This window comes from Dama dama, chromosome 18 (genome assembly GCF_033118175.1).
Source record: "Dama dama isolate Ldn47 chromosome 18, ASM3311817v1, whole genome shotgun sequence".
NCBI lineage: Eukaryota > Metazoa > Chordata > Mammalia > Artiodactyla > Cervidae > Dama > Dama dama.
This window is the reverse complement of record NC_083698.1, coordinates 112,418,954-112,432,457: the sequence shown is the minus strand read 5'-3', so window position 1 is coordinate 112,432,457 and position 13,504 is coordinate 112,418,954. Positions and strand designations below refer to the sequence as shown.

The 13,504-nt window shown below is 53.7% G+C and overlaps 1 non-coding gene across 1 annotated transcript; it reads left to right on the top strand.

The window, feature by feature from the left end:
* Positions 1 to 8,113: 8,113 nt before the first annotated feature.
* LOC133073203 (small nucleolar RNA U13) lies at positions 8,114 to 8,219 on the top strand. Its single transcript, XR_009696909.1, has one exon. It is a non-coding gene; the product is annotated as a small nucleolar RNA U13 (small nucleolar RNA).
* The last annotated feature ends 5,285 nt before the right edge of the window (positions 8,220 to 13,504 follow it).

Here is a 13,504-nt window from a genome sequence, read left to right as displayed (position 1 = left end):
GGGCCCCTTTCCATCTGGGAGTAGGAACCACTGCTATTCAGTCATCAGCACAGTTGTCTGGACAGCAGCTGACAGGAATTAATCAGCCAGACGGGGTGACAGTGTGCCCCACTGGCCAGCAACTTCAAGCCCAGCCCCGGTGGAGAGGACACCCACAGGGAGGACAGCAGTGGACATGAGCCCACGAAGACCTCTCTCCAGTTGCATCACTTCTGTAGGCTCCACTTTTCCAACCCTGGGCTGGCCTGAGCTTGGGCTCACCCGATGTTAATGATGCCACCGCGTCTGAGAGATGAGATGGAAGTGGGACCCGGCTCCTGCTTTGAGAAGCTCCCAATTTCATAAGATATCATGTGCTTTATCAGTTGAATTACATTCTCCCCACCCCGATTCACACATTGGAGTCCTAACCCCGAACCTCAGAAGGAGCCTCACTTGCAAATCAGGTCTTTGCCGATGTGAGCAAGTTAAGATGAGGTCATTAGGGTGGGTCCTGATCCCACAGGACTGTCCTCCACAAGGAGGGGATCTGGACACAGAGACAGATGCCCACCCAGAAGACCCCATGTGAAGACGGAGGCAGGCCTGGGGGTGATACTCCTACAAGCCCAGGGACACCGAGGACAGCAGAGGCCACTGGAACTGGGGGAAGGCCTGGGACTGAGGTGCTCTCGTGGCTCCAGCAGGACCCCACCCTGCCCACACCTTGGTCTCGGGCTTCCAGCCTCCAGGACGCTGATATAATACATTTCCACTGCAAAGGATATGAATTTGAGCAAACTCTGGGAGATAGTAAGGTCAGGGGAGCCTGGTGTGCTGCGGTCCATGGGGTTGCAAAGAGTCGGACACGACTGAGTGGCTGAGCAACAAGAAAGCCGCCCTAGTGGCACTTTGCTCCAGCAGCCCCAGGACTCTAATAACACAAAGTGTGTAGTGAGTTACCTCCTACAGGGACCCATGACCCCATGAGTCACGGGGAAGGTGGGATCCACACACACAAGTCATAAGGATCATTTTTTTACCCAACCAACCAATTTAATTAAAGGGAGGAGAAAAAACAATTTAGTTGAACAGCTGGTTTCAGTGATATTTTTTTCTGGCTTTCACCAGCAGTTTGCCTGAATTTATATGGTCTTTCCATGGAGGAGCATTCCAGCCCCTTGACCCTAGGATGTGGTCTCTGGCGCTGTGCTGGAGCCCTGGCCTCAGGCCTGGCCTTGACCCCTGGATGCCTGGGAAAGCACCTGACTGATCCAGTTGGGGACACCGCTGAGGCCAGAGATGCATGCATGTGACTCCATCAGGAGGGAAGGTTGCTCCAGCCACCAACGATGAATGGCTTGCTTGGGGCCAGGAAACTGTCTCCCCTGAGAAGATACATTCTCCTATAATTTCCATAAAATATTAAAAGTGGAGTTCGGCTGTGAGAGCCACACCTGCTGATTCCCTTCCCTGAAGAGGAGATGGCTGAAGGGCTTTGGAGTGAAGTCAGGCTTCTTAACCTGAAAGCAGTCTTGGGAAGGTGGGTTTCTGCTGTGCCCTCCGAGAGTACCCAGCTTCGGAGACCAGCAAACTTCCGCCCACCCTGAGGTCACAGCAGGGTGAAGGCAGCCATGTGGCCAGACGTCTGGGGGGCAGGGAAAGCATTGGTCACTCAGAAACCAGGGTGACGGTGAGCTGGCCAATGGGAGAAGGGCAGTGAGTCTCCAGATGAACTCCAAGGACAGTGCGTCTCATCCACGTGGGGCTGTGAGCTGAGGTGTCCCAGGGGCCCTTCCCCAGGAGGTCTGCGGACCATGTGTGGCACCGTGGATGGACCTAGAGACTCCCACTGAATGAAGTAAGCCAGAGAAGGACGACTATCCCATGATGTCACTTACATGTGGAATCATGAAAAGTGGTGCAAATGAACAGAAATAGTCAGAGATACAGAAAACAAACTTATTTACAAAACAGAAATAGAGTCACAGATGTAGAAAGCAAGCTTATGGTTACCAAGGGTGGGGGAAGGGGATACAAATAAATTGGGAGACTGGGACTGACATATACATGCTACTATATATAAAAATGTGAAGGGAAGTGAAAGTCGCTCAGTTGTATCTGACTCTTTGTGACCCTGTGGACTATACAGTCCATGGGTTTCTCCAGGCCAGGATACTGGAGTGGGTGGCCTTTCCCTTCTCCAGGGGATCTTCCCAACCCAGGGGTCGAACCCAGGTCTCCTGCATTGTATATATATATATATATATATATACATAAATAGACAAATGATAAGAACCTACTGTATGGTGCAGGGGACTACTCAATACTCTGTAATGACCTGTATGGGAAAAGAATCCCCCAAAAAAGGGGGTATATGTCTATGTATAACTGATTCACTTTGCTTCACACCTGAAACTAACGCAACATTGTAAATCAACATGACTCAATAAAAAGTTAAAAAAAATATATATTAAGAGTTCTGTGGATAAAATTCAGGAGTCTTTATACCTGGATAGGAAATAATATCTTTGTTTTCACTAACCTGCAACCAGAATTTCACAGGCCTTTAATTACGAATGGCAACAGCCCACCATCAGCAGGACGAAGCAGACACGTGTACTATCATGTGACTGCAGACTTCTATCACGTGACTGCAGACTTCTATCACGTGACTGTAGACTTGGGCCGCCCCACACTTGTGCACAGATCTCACCAGGTGTCTTACACATGTCCGTCCTTCAGAGGCGTCCGCACCAGGGACCTTGTGGTTTAAGTCACTGGTTAAGAGGCGAGCGTGTTACTCTCACACATTTGTTCAAATGTTCTGATAAATATGTTTCAAAACAATTGTTCTCCTTTATAAGCCCCCACACGCCTGTAATGCAGGAGATGTGGGTTCGATCCCTGGGTGGAGAAGATCCCCTGGAGGAGGGAATGGTTACCCGCTCCTGTACTGTTGCCTGGAGAATCCCATGGACAGAGGAGCCTGGCGGGCTGCAGCCCAGGGGGTCGCACAGAGTCGGACACGATGGAGTGACTAACACGTTCCTTTCACATGTTGTATCACACCCCGAAAACGTTTCCTCTGAGAAGCGAGTCCCTGGGCTCTACCAAGGGGCCAAAGTGCCTGTGACTCACAAGATCAGCTCCTGATCCTCTAAGAGGGGACAGGAGCCAGGTTTGAACCAGGAAAATGGTCAAGGACTAAAGGGAGGTGACTCAGGGTGGAGGGGGTCTCAGGAGTGGGGGGGCCAGGCTGCTGAGCAGGGGTGGAAAGACTCTCAGAAACTGTGACAGCGGAACCACTACCATCCCTCAAACAGAAGACAGAAGGGGGACAGGGTCCCAGACTCCAGAGGCAGCTGGGCCTGTGGCAGAGACGCCGGCTGCCAAGACCCTCTGAGAGGAAGGCTACCCATCCCTCCCTTCCCCCAGCTTCCAGAAAGCCACCTGTACCTCCTCTGGCTGAGTCCCCAGTCCTGCGGGGGCTGGGGCCGGCATCGTGAAGGGTCATCGCCTGGGCCATCACCTGGCTCCCGGGGCTGCAGTGGCCCTGGCCACTGCAGGACAGCGGGAGGGTCCTGGCAAGGCCGGGCAGCCCCACATGCAAGAGCCCCCAAGTGACTACATGCAGGAAACACGGAATCACAGATCCTCCACTCTGAACTCAGGACTCCTGCCGATGCGCCTTTTCCGACCTCCCCCCGGAGTGTCATCTTTTGCATTGACATGCTATTGAGGGAGAAGAAATGAAATTATGACGGATTCTTATTGATTCACTCATCAGCAGGCAGGCTTGATCCAGAGGAGACAATAAATATGGGTGGTACCTGTGTGAATTCGAACAATCACTGGCTTATTAGCGTTTGGCACCATGAACACAGCTGGGATTAATGCCCCGGGATCCCTGGTGTTGCCTCCAATCTTATCTATTTTATGAGCCAGCGCTTTGCTTTCTGAGTCACTGGGAGAATCGCACTTGTACATCAATTACATTTCCATTAGTACTGAGATCTCTCTCTTCCTAGAGCAGGATCAGGCTGCAGATACACAAAATATCAATACTCACTCTCCCTTCGTTATGCTAATCCCTGCCTCCCCCAGGGCCTGGAGGGTCTTTATGCTGATGCGGTGTTTACAGCAGCTGGGTTTCCCGGATGGTGCGGTCCCCACTTCTGTGGGCGCTCAGCCCCAGGGCTGGAGACTGGGGTGGAGACCCCACACGTCTGCCCAGGTGACCTCATGGTGGTCCGGGCACGGTTGCTCCGTCAGAAATGCTGGGGTTGTGCTGCTGCTGCCGTCGGCTCACTCATCAGCCGCCTCTCCACACGGCGCTCAGAGCATCCTTACATAAATGAGTAAAGAGGACACAACGGAGATGTTAGGTTACCTCCAGGAGCTTGTTCTTTGCTTGGTTTTCCATCACTGACCTGACCCCCACCCAGAGTTGGACACGGCTGAGCCCACATGCACAAGTACGTTCTTTGGAAGGGTGATCATTCTGCCTACCACATTCATTCATTCAAATGAAGACAGCTATTGTTTTATTCAACCGATATTTATTGATCTTTACTGTGGATATTGAAAGCCACGAGACTGAAGGAAGTCACCAGAGGAAAGACTTGACCTAAGGAAGAAAAAAAGTCAAGGGCAGAGCCTGGCGCATTCCAGTGTCTACAGCTTGGAGAAACAGGAGGAATCTGAGAAAATGACGGAAAAGCAGCATCAGGTGAAGCACAGAAACCACCTAGAGAGGGTATCCTGGATCCCAAAGACAGCGCCGCAAGGAAGATGCAGGAAGCCCTGCATCCACTGGGCAGGGACCCAGACAGGTGGGCTGCACTCAGCACACGGGCTCCCTCCCACACGTCCCAGCAAGAGGAGACAGGCAGCAGGGGAGCCTGAGCGGAGGGCCCGGGAGATGCCCCCCCACCCCTGGCAAAAACAGCCTGGAAGGAGAGGAGCAGCAGCGCTGGAGGACTCGCCGTGCCGATGGACAAGCGTTCTACAAAGCAGGGCGATCAAGAGAGTGAGGCACAGGCAAAGCTCGGTGTCCACGGACGGGAAAGAACTGTGGACCCAGGCTGAGCCCTCACACACACAGTCCGCTGGTTTCCCGCTCGGTTCCCGCGACAACGCAGTGGGGGAGATATTAATGACCGCCTTTGCAGCAGGTGGTCCTGGGACAACAGGATATATCCACAGCAAAATGATGAATCTGGACCCTCACACCATGCAAAAGGTAGTTCACTCATAATAGATCACGGACCTATATTTTAAAATATTCATTAATTTGGCTGCACCTGGTCTTGTTGGGGCATCTTAGTCACAGCATGTGGGGTCTTAGCCCCCTGACTGAGGATTGAACCTGGGCACCCCATGTTGGGAACCCCAAGTCTTAGCCACTGGCCCACCAGGGAAGTCCCCTTAAATCTAAATTTAAGAGGTCAAACTATCAAGTTCTTAGAAGAAAACACAGTAGCAAATCTTCATAACCTGGGTTAGGTAAAGACTTCTTAGGCTTTTAGGACATTAAAAGCACAAATAACAAAAGAAAAATAAGTAAGCTTGACTTTGTCAAAATGAAACACTTTCGTTCTTCCAAGAACACCATCCAGAAAGTGAAGAGACAAGGTGGAAGAAAATTCTTGCAAATCATACATCAGAAAAAGAACCTGTATCAGGAATATATGAAGAACTGTTACAATTTGATAATAAAAAGACAAATAACCCATTAAAAGCAAGCAAAGGATCTGAACAGATGATTCTCCAGTGAAGATATTCAAGTAAACACTAAGCACATGAAAAGATGTTCAACTTCACTAGCCATTAGGAAGTGAAAGTGAAGTCACTCAGTCATGTCCGACTCTTTGTGACCCCATGGACTGTAGCCTGCCAGGCTCCTCTGTCCATGCGATTCTGCAGGGCAGAATACTGGAGTGGGTAGCCTTTCCCTTCTCCAGGGGATCTTCCCAAAGCAGGGATCGAACCCAGGTCTTCAACATTGCAGGCGGATTCTTTACCAGCTGAGCCACCAGGGAAGCCCCAAGAGAAGTCAAAACTGCAATAACAGACCACATCGCACAGACAAGGGTGGCTGCAATAAAATGGCAGGTGATAGAAGTGTTGTAAGGACGTGCAGAACCTTGTACGTTACCATGTTACCATGGTCAACAGCAGGGGTGCTAACACACACCACCATGATGGGGTGGTATGAACAGCAGAATTTCCTTCTCACAGTTCTGGAGAATGGCAAGTCTCTGATCAAGGTGCTGCAGGTCTGGAGGAGGGCTCTCCTCCTGGCTGGAGACGGACACCCTCTCTCCGTGTCCTAACATGGTGGGGAGAGAGGGGGAGAGGGACGCAGAGGGAGAGAGGCTCTGGAGTCTTGTTATTGCTGTCTAGTCGCACAATCATGTCCGACTCTTTGTGACCCCATGGACTTTAGCCCACCAGGCTCCTCTGTCCATGGGATTTTCCGGGCAAGAATACTGGAGTGGGTAGCCATTCCCTTCTCCAGGGTATCTTCCTGACTCAGGGATCAAACCTGAGTCTCCTGTGTCTCCTACATTGCAGGTGGGTTCTTTACCCTCTGAGCCATCAGGAAATCCCCTTAAGAGCAAGTGCAAAGGTTGGAAAAGACCAGCTTTCCAGCTAGTCTCATCAGGCAGCAGGGTCCGTTTACTCTGCTATTGCTTCCAGCCAGGCCTCCCAGTGACTGATGAGGCCCAGCCCTGGGGAGCATGAGCCTTAGTCTATAGTTTCAAACCTTCATCTCATCCAGAAACACCCTCACAGACATGCCCAGAGCAGTGTCAAACCAAACATCTGGGCACCCGTGGGGCAGCCAAGTTGACACATAAATGAAGCATCACACATTCCTCAAAATGTTCTGTATTGTGTTACCAGACGACTCAGCCATTCCACTCCTAAGTATAAGCGAGGGGAAATGAAAACGTGCATCCACACAAAAGCTTGCCCACGAAATGTCAAAGCAACATTTCTCGTAACAGCCAAAAGACAGGAACAACCTAAATGCCCACCAGCTGATGAAAGAATAGATGTCGCCTGGTCCATCCACACGAGGAGACAGTGTTTGGCAAGAAGAAAGGAGGCCCTGACGGAGGCTGCAGTGTGTGATCCTCGAACACGCTCAGTGAGAGAGGCCGGACACAGAAGTTCACATGGCGTGTGAGCCTGTTTATACAGCGTCCAGAAGAGGCTAGTCCATCAGGACAGGAAGTAGATGAGCGGTCACCAGAGGCTGGGGAGGGGCAGACGGGAGCTGGTGAGGGGGTGCGGTTCGAGCACCATGACCACCCACTGGAGCTGAGACAGTCGGCGTGGGTGTCTGCTCAGCTGCAGACGTGAGGACAGAACGTGTTCCTGTAATCCCCTTGGAGATTTGCAGGACGAGGGTCAGACCGGGGGTGGCACGCAGGTGCAAAGGAGTTTCGGACGGTGAACATATGCCATGCAGACCTGGGAATCTGGACTAAACAGCCCGCCGCTGGGCTACCTGAAGGGTGCTCTCTCCCCAGAGCCCACTCACCGCTGCTCCTGGCGGGCTGCCCCGCCCCGTCGCATTGCACGGGGCTTCGCTGGGGCTGTGATCTCCCGAAAAGACGCAGGCCATCTCAGACGGCCCGGAACTAGTGCCGTTTCTCTTTGCTACGAGGACCAGTCTGTAAGACCGCTCTTAAATATTGACGTATATTTTTTTAAATAGCAACAATTAAGTTATAAAGTAAAATCTGGGGAAAATATTGGCAATGAATGTGATAACTAAAGGGTGAAGGCCTTCGGTATGTATGTGTAGAACTTTGATAAGTCAATAAGAAAAGGCTGAGTGCCTCTTGGGGGAAATGGCAGAAGATATTACTCAAGAATGGGCTTTTTACCACAATGTTTTAAAAAGAACGGCTTCCCTTGTGGCTCAGACAGTAAAGAATCCTCCTGTAATGTGGGAGACCTGGGTTCAACCCCTGGGTTGGGAAGATCCCCTGGAGAAGGGAACAGCTACCCACACCACTATTCTGGCCTGGAGAGTTCCACGGACTGTATAGTTCATGGGGTCGCAAGAGTCGGACACAACTGAGCGACTTTCAGTTTCACCTTAAAAAGAACGTAGATCCTTTTGTAGTTCATGAGCATGATGATTGGGTGTTCACGCTGCTGCGTGACATGTGCCTCCTTCCTAAACCTTGTTACGATATCGGCACATTACCTGTCTGACGTAAAAAAAAAAAAAAATAAAAAATAAAAAGAACGTAAAAAAGGGGGAGTGAACTAGTGATACATGATACAGTGTGGCTGAATCTCAAAATAATCAGGCTGAGTGAGAGTCAGACCAAAAAGAGTCCGGAGTCCACACTCTGTAGTGTATCTATAATCTACAGCCAGCCAGCCAGCGCCTGTTCAGTCATGTCCGACTGTCTGAAGCCCCGTGGACTGTAGCCCGCCAGGCTTCTCAGTCCATGGGATTCTCCAGGCCAGAAAACTGGAGTGGGTTGCCATGCCCTCCTCCAGGGGATCTTCCCGACCCAGGGCTCGAACCCTCATCTCGGGGACAAGGTCCCAGCTTGACTGAGTGATTCTTCAAGGACCAGCACACACCCCAGGTCAGGAGAGCTGACTCCGCTGGGGGTGGGCTTGGGGGGGTGTAGGGCCGAGTTCTGCTGGAGGACCAGCCCACCAGCCTGGCTGGGGAGGTGCCCATGAGCCCGCCGCTGGCAGGATCAAGGAGAAGCCTGACCCACGCAAGGGCAGGGATGGCCTGCCAAGTCGGCCATCGACCGGCGTAATGGAGAAATGACGAAAGGAAGGCTGGCAGCCTCACTCCTCGTGATAAATACATCGGTGGCCCTCCTGATAAATGCTCACGGCACAGCGGAGCGGATGAAGCTGTACCCAGTAATGATCCTCATTCGTTCTTGGACCTCTCTGCTGAAATTGCCAATTAAGATAGTGCTTTAAGAGGGATGTGGGTTCCCACCGGCTCCGAGATGGCTTGAAACCAGCACGTCTCACCAGATGCCAGGAGGCTTTTGGGTGGCTCTGCCGGTGAGCAGCCACTGACCTCCTTCTGACCCCAGGTGACCAGTCAGGGGGGGACGCTCACCGTCCTTGAGGCAGCCTTGGCGCTGCATGCCCCTGCCAGGCCCTCTCCTGTCCCTGCCAGCATGCTGGTTCCGCTCCAGAGAGGGCCCCTCTCTGTCCCCCGCCCCCCGCCTGCATCCCACAGCCTCAGCACCTGGTACCTTGTTACCCAGGCCACCTCGGGGGGGGGGGGGGGGGGTTAAAGGAAGAAGGCCGGGCAGCCACACTCATTCAGGAGGTGCCACGGAGGCAGGACCACGTGAAGGGCTTGGCTGGAGGCGCCCTGAGCAGCGGCTGACCACGCTGCGGTTCAGCCTCCACCAGCTTCAGTCTCCCCCACCTCTGATCTGAGAGCTGGCCCGGACCGGTTCCTAAGCATTCCATCCCTCCCACACCCCCACCCGTATTTAACCGTCATCTAAGCCCACGTAAGGGGAACCACCCAGATCCCTCCTGGGGTTCCCTGGTGGCTCAGTGGTAAAGAGTCTGCCTGCACTGCAGGAGAGGCAGGAGATGCGGGTTCGATCCCTGGGTCGGGAAGATCCCCTGGAGAAAGGAACAAACCCACCCCAGTACTCGTGCCTGGAGAATCCCAGGGACTGAGGAGCCTGATGGGCTACAGTCCACGGGGTCACAGAGAGTCAGACACGACTTAGTGGCGGCACCACCACCCCAGTTCCGGGAGACCGGACTCCACAGCAAAGCCTGAACAGCAGACCCTTGGCGCAGTCCTGGCTCTGGGGTCTCTGCGTGCCCAGAGAGCAGCGAAGGTCCTCACGGTTTGAAAGCTGCACGCGGTGGTCGCCTAGGCTGCCAGAGCAGACCAGAGAAAGCGCGCAGCTGACAAACGGCGGTCATGGCCCCCAGCCTGGAGGCCGGAGTCTGGACGTGGCCAGGCCCCTCGAGCGTGCTGAGAAGGGTCTGCTCTGGGCGCCTCTCCTGGCTTCTGTGGGTCCTTGACTCGGGGCCACAGAGCTCCAGGCTTTATCTCACCTTCTCCCCGCGCTTGTGGGCGGGGCCAAAGGTTCCCTTTCTGTGAGGACACCGGGGCTACTGGGCTAGGACCCTCCCTGATGACCTCACCTTCACGTGGTCATCAGTAGAGTCCCGCTTCTCTAAATAGGGCACGTCCTGAGTCAATGCAGAACATCAACACGAGCATTTGTGGGTGTGGGGGACACCATTCAACCCACGAGAGGGGGCAAAAGTAAACTTGGGCCTGTAAGAGCTGTGACTGCAGACTGTTATGAAAGGAAAGCAACATTATATCATCCAGATAAGCACGGCAGGAGTGAACACGCTCTGGTATTCACCCAAAAGCTTCACCGAAGTCCGCGCGAGGTGCGGTGATGCTGCGTGCACACCCCTCGCCCCCGCGCGGATCTGCGGAGAACACGCAGAGCAGACAGACAGATTTACCTGGTTCTTACCCCATTGGGCTCGCTCGCAGAATGAGGCAATTGATTAGATATACAGCTTGAGGAAAGCTCAGTATTAAACTGTCATTTTGTCAATAAAACGTCATTTCATCAATATAATGTCGGCACGCTTGAATGTTTCTGCATAATTAATTCTGCGGATGCATTAAGGAATGTTATACACAATATTAATCAAAAGGTAGTGTCAATAGAGGGCCATATATAAACCCAGATATCAAGACTGCAAACCTCTCTGAGAACCCTGTTCCCACTGAGACACTGCTCATCTAGAAACACTTGGATTTTTTTTTTCATAAAACTGCTATTTAAAAAATTAGTCAGTCAAGGAAAAGCAATTAGAGTAATATACAGAAATCTCCTGGGAAATTAATTTTTTACAAAACATTTTTTAATAAATTGCATTTGCTGTTGTTGTTGTTCAGTCCCTTAGCCAAGTCCAACTTTTTTCGACCCCGTGGACTGCAGCATGGCCTCCCTGTCCCCCACTATCCCCCAGAGTTTGCTCAAACTCATGTCCATTGAGTCAGTGATGCCATCCAACCATCTCATTCTCTGTCGTCCCCTTCTCCTCCTGCCCTCAATCGTTCCCAGCATCAGGGTATTCTCCAGTGAGTCAGCTCTTCACATCAGGTGGCCAAAGTATTGGAATTTTAGCTTCAGCCTCAGTCCTTGTAGTAAATATTCAGGACTGATTTCCTTTAGGATGGACTGGTGTAATCTCTTTAGTCCAAGGGCCTCTCAAGAGTCTTCTCCAACACCACAGTTCAAAAGCGTTTAGCTGCATTCAGTGTTCAGAGAGTGGCCCTGAGTCACGGGGTTATGGGGCCCATGGAAACCCAGCAGTGTCCTCACAGACACTCTGGCTCGGGGACAGCTCTTCGCAGGCTGTTTGTAAACAGATGCAGCTTTGTCATCCTAGGAAGAGGGGCTCTTGACCATGCACAAACACGCGGTCAAGGCCAGGCCGAACACTGAACTCTGGACCTCTCCGCAGAGCCCAGGAAAGGCTCCACTGGCTCCCAGCTGTTTCAGAAGCACCCAGGGGCAGCCAGGGGGCAGGCAGCTGCCGGGAAGAACTGCCCGTGCCTGCCCGCGACCAGCTGCCGCCCTAGGCCTCCTGTTACCCCCATCAACACCTTTCTCCCCAACCCCCGTCTCTCCCTCTCTGTGGCCACAGGCCTGTGAGTCCCTGTCCTCTGCCAGGGCTCTAAACCCCACATCCGCTCATGGGAAACTGGACTCCCTTTGGGCGAGAGAGGCCCCCGACAAGCAGAGGGGGTGCTCAGATCTCCCGAGCTGCCTGTCCTGGCTCGCCATATCGTGAGCCTGGGGCACTGAAGCCTGGCTCCCCCCAGGCCTTGAGGCCAGGGTGACCCCATCAAGAGGACACCTGTCCCCCCATCTTGGCCACTACGTCCCAGAAGCAGTCCGGCTGCCCCAAGCCCAGCACCCACCTGGACGCCACAGGGTCACCTAAAGCCCCCTTCACGGGTCCCCAGCCTGACTGGTGGAGTTCCGCCTGTCCCAATGGGGATCAGACTCAAAGCCCCCCGTCAGGGTGTGACGACCGACTCCCCAGGCTTGAGCCCCAGCTTTGCCACTTCAAATGCTGCTGCTCTGGGCAAGTTCCTGGGTTCAGTTTGCAATTCCTGGAAACAGGGATGATATTAACAGTAAGTCCACGCGACTTGAGCAACACATGAGACCAGACGTCTTCACGTTACCGCCTCAAACGGCGCTTGGCACGTAGAAGGCATGGGGAGACGTCGGCTGTCCCCAGGGCGGGGCCCGGACCCCGGTCTCCATACCCAGGAGGCAGAACGTGGACACTCACAAGTGAATCAGATGTGCGGCACCTACCACACTGGCTCAGCCACTCCCAGCTCGGGGGCCTGGACACGCCCCTCCAAGGAGGGGCCAAGGCTGTCCATGCTCTGCACCTTCTGAGCCCAGGAAAGTTCAGAGCTCGGGATGGGTGAGAAGCAGAAACCGCAGGTAGGTTTTCTGAAGGTCCATGGCCGGCCCCGGCATCCAGCTCTCTGGTGGCAGAAGCCACTCACTTACTCACTAGGGAAGACCCAGAGAGGCTGATCAGCAGGGAGGCCTGCATCGCCGCCCGCCACCTGCGGGGTGGTCAGAGCCACAGTGAGGGCTGCGAGCCGAACTCCCCGGGCCCTCCGGGGCGTCTCCAGAGCGGCCCTGGGCTTGCCGCCATGAAGTTCCAGAGGGAACCACGGATGAAGCCAGACACACGGCCTTCAGACTAACTGCAGCTGCGAACCAACTTATCAGCTGCTGCGCCTCTCTGAGCCTCGGTCTGTTGGCCCGTCAGATGGGCAGTGATAGAACCCACCTCACATAAACACGAGGCTTGCAGGCTCGAGTCCAGGATCAAAGCGCTGACCAGTTCCGTCCTTGCTGAGCCCCCCTGCCTGGCCTGCCAGCTCCCCGGGTCCTCATGTGATGGGGGGTGGGCTCTGACCTCGTCTCAGGAAGACCTCGATGTTGTCATGAGGGCCCTCCCAGGGAGCCCCCTAAACCGAAGCCCCCCACCCTACAGGCTCACCTCCATATGTGATCACACTGGGGGTCGGGGCTTCGACAGATGAATTCTGGGGACACAGAGTTCAGTCCACAGCAGACACACTCCCCCCGTGATTCCAGCTGACACCACTGTCCCAATGAGCCGATTCCAAATATCCCGCAGGACAGGGACCTACGCGGATCGGGCCCTTACTGCGTGCCAGATGCTCCGTGCGGATCGACGGAGGTTATTGTCCCATTTTACAGATGAGACAAGGAAACCGAGGCTGAGAAGGCCACAGCCGCTCACCCGGGTCCCATCACAGTCCCCAGGATGGGCGGGCTCCAAAGTCCAGCTCCTACCCAGGAACCTGGCTACCTTGCCCCCGCTCCCCACCATGCACCAGCTCCCAAGAGCACTTGGCACCTGCGAAGTACAGGTCTTTGTGTTCTGAGCTGTT